Source organism: Gossypium arboreum, chromosome 3 (assembly GCF_025698485.1).
Source record: "Gossypium arboreum isolate Shixiya-1 chromosome 3, ASM2569848v2, whole genome shotgun sequence".
Lineage (NCBI taxonomy): Eukaryota > Viridiplantae > Streptophyta > Magnoliopsida > Malvales > Malvaceae > Gossypium > Gossypium arboreum.
The window spans coordinates 76,206,515-76,209,609 of record NC_069072.1 but is presented as its reverse complement, the minus strand read 5'-3'; the positions used below and the strand labels follow the sequence as shown (position 1 = coordinate 76,209,609).

The 3,095-nt window shown below is 39.0% G+C and overlaps 1 long non-coding RNA gene across 1 annotated transcript; it reads left to right on the top strand.

Moving 5' to 3' along the window:
- The first annotated feature begins 531 nt into the window (after window positions 1–531).
- Window positions 532–1,680, top strand: LOC128290121 (uncharacterized). The gene is made up of 2 exons (XR_008279763.1): window positions 532–576; window positions 1,378–1,680. It is a non-coding gene; the product is annotated as an uncharacterized LOC128290121 (long non-coding RNA).
- Window positions 1,681–3,095: the final 1,415 nt, after the last annotated feature.

Genomic DNA, 3,095 nt, shown 5'->3' with positions numbered 1-3,095 from the left:
TATGCTCTTTGCATGGAGAGTAAGATTTGTGTTTCGAAATCATGTTCATGTTTAGTTACAATCAACTTGAGATTCGGCTCTAGCATACATATATGTATATATGTTTGAGCATGATGTATTGGTATGACGTATATACTATCTTAAGGTATATACTTACTTATGATGATGTTTTGGTTATGAAGGAAATGATAGATGTGTATTGAGTTACAATATGGAAAGGTATTAGTTATTAAAATGTATGCCGTTTTTGTGTGGTAATAAGTGCATAAATGGCCTCAACATGGACATGCATATTCGGCCACATGAAGGGAAATTGGTGAGCATGTATTCGGTTAGAGGCAACCATATTGAAGCCTTATCTTGGCTTAGATTGTTGACTAAATGGGTAATAAGTGAGGATGGTTGCCGAATATACAAACATACATATGCATGTGTAATTGAATTATGAATGTTTAGCGAGATGGTTAAACTAGTTGATTTATTGATTAAGCTCAAGGAGTTAAAGAAGGAGAATCAAGCAAGGGAAAGGCGAAGGTCATCGAGTAGCCGACTTGGACTATTTTTACCCAACACAAGGTAAGTCATTAAGCATATATTTGATATTGCTTAAATGATTGTAATATCTATGCAATTGTGTTTAATGAGATGAAATATATACAAATGTATGTATATGAAAAGATGATAATGTTGAACGTAAAAGAGATAGTGAAATGTGTAGGAAGTTGCTTCGGCACTAAGTGTGCGAGAAATAGATGTGTACGGTGACGAGATTGGCACTGAGTGTGCGAGCTTGTAATGTACGGCACTAAGTGTGCGAGTTTGGACTATATGGCACTATGTGTGCGGGCTTGAATCATATGGCACTAAGTGTGCGTGATTGAGTATTAAGCACTATGTGTGCGAACTCTACACATATCTCCGATTGAACATTTATATGGAGGCGTGACTTTATCGAGATGAGTATGGACAGCGGAAAGAGTAAGTACCTTGAGTTCATGGCTAATAGATGCTATGTTCATGCTCGGGGTGGAGTTGGTAAGATTTAAATCTATGTGATGATTTCAATTGCATTCCCGTAAATAAGGTATCGTGGAATAGATGAAAGTTCATTTGATTGCATGATTGTTGCGGAAATGAAATGATGTATGGAAATTGCTTCAATTATCCTATTGAACAGTATATGAAATGTAAATGTATGACTTGGTATGAGATTGATCCGAAAGATCTAAGGAACTATGGTATAGTTCGGTATGGCTGGAACATTTGGCCTTGTTTCATTATTTCATTTTATGATAATTGTATTAATGGATGGTTGTGGAATGCTTATGACTTCTTGAGTTATAAACTCACTCGGTGTTTTCTTGTCACCCATTTTAGGTTCCTTGGGCTCGTCTCCTTTTGGGTGTTCGTAACCATCAACGAAGTCATCACACCGGCGAGCAATCTTTGGTATTGTCTTCTTAGTCGACTTAGGAGAACATTTGGCATGTATGAGCTATTTTGTTTTGTTAAATTTTGGGTTGTAAACTTTAAGCCATGTGAAAATGGCCTATGTGGTCGTTTGAGTGGGATGCTAGAATCTATAGCCACGAGTCTTAGAAACCTTAATTTTGATAAGGTGGCCATAATTTGTGTCACGTATGATGGATGAGTAGTAAGGCTAAGGAAGGATTCATGAAATTGGCATAGTCTACTGCAGTAACTGTTGCGGACAGCAGCAGTGATATGAGATCGAAAAATCACTAAAAATAGTAGAAGTGGAATTAATAGCTAAAAAAAAAATTACGTACTCGAAGCTTGATGGGTCTATTTTCATATGGATGAAACCAAACGACCATATGAGCTGTATTTTAAGAGATATTAAAGTTCTCGTGAAACAGGGCCAGAACGGTTTCTGGATCCCCTGTTCCGACTTTGGAAAATCATTGTAAATTAACCAGAGATAATTAGGAGTCATGCCATATATGTGTAGATTTCTCTCTGAGTCTAGTTTCTATAGAAACAAACGGCATCAGTATTGATGCCCTGTACAGGGAGATATCCAATTCGTAACGCACAAAGGTCAGTGTAGTCGATCCCTGCAACAGGGGATACTTTAACTAATAAACTGTACTAATTGGCTTGACCAAAAATTCTAGAAAAAAATCTGTAGATGGACATATGAGTCTAGTTTCAGGGAAAAATTACGAAACTGATTTTCGAATTGTAAAACTCAAGATATGATTTTTGAAGCGACTAGTACACAGATTGGCAGCTTGTCTGGGAAATTCTCAATAAGTGGTTTGAAGTCTGTTAACACCTCGTGTTCGACTCCGGCGACGGTCTCGGGTCGGGGTGTTACAATTTTATTGGTATCGAGCTATGGTTTAGTCGGTTCTAGGACTACCGTAGCGGCGTGTGAGTCTAGCTATACATGCCAATGTGTTAGTGCTTAAAATGTGATGACTTGACGGTTGAAATTTTTGTTTTGATTAGCAAATGGAACCCGGTAGAGACCCTTGGCGGATGACGTTGAAAGTGTAGTGGCTGCTCTGCGCAAGGGACACCGCCTGTTGAGCCTCGGTCATCCGCGAATAATCAAGATGAAGGGCGAAACAAGCCTTCTTCACCATGATGAATGAGTGGGTCGCATAATATGCCCGAACCAATCCGGCTGTCCAACCATTCCCAAATTTAAATAATCCACCCCAAGAGCCCGTAATGCCATCGATTCTTGATCTGTGTGAATTTGAGTAAACCACTGTGCACTTGATTAGGAAGCGTGGGGCCGAGGAGTTTAAGGCCATAATTCTTGGCGATCTTTGAAAGGGTGAGTTCGGCTTGATAACACCATTAGAGTGTTTGATGAACTGTCATGCACACCGATGAATGTCTTAAGTGTGCTATATCCTTGTTGCGAGACTCGGCCTACTATTGGTGGAGGACCTTAATTTCCATAGTCCCAAAGGAACAAGTTACTTGGGATTTCTTCCAAACGAATTTGAAAGAAATACATTAGTCAACGGTTCATCGATCAAAAGCGTAAGGAATTCTTGGAGCTCAAGCAAGGTCGTATGATGGTATCGAATCTGAACATGAGTTTGTAAGACTTAGTC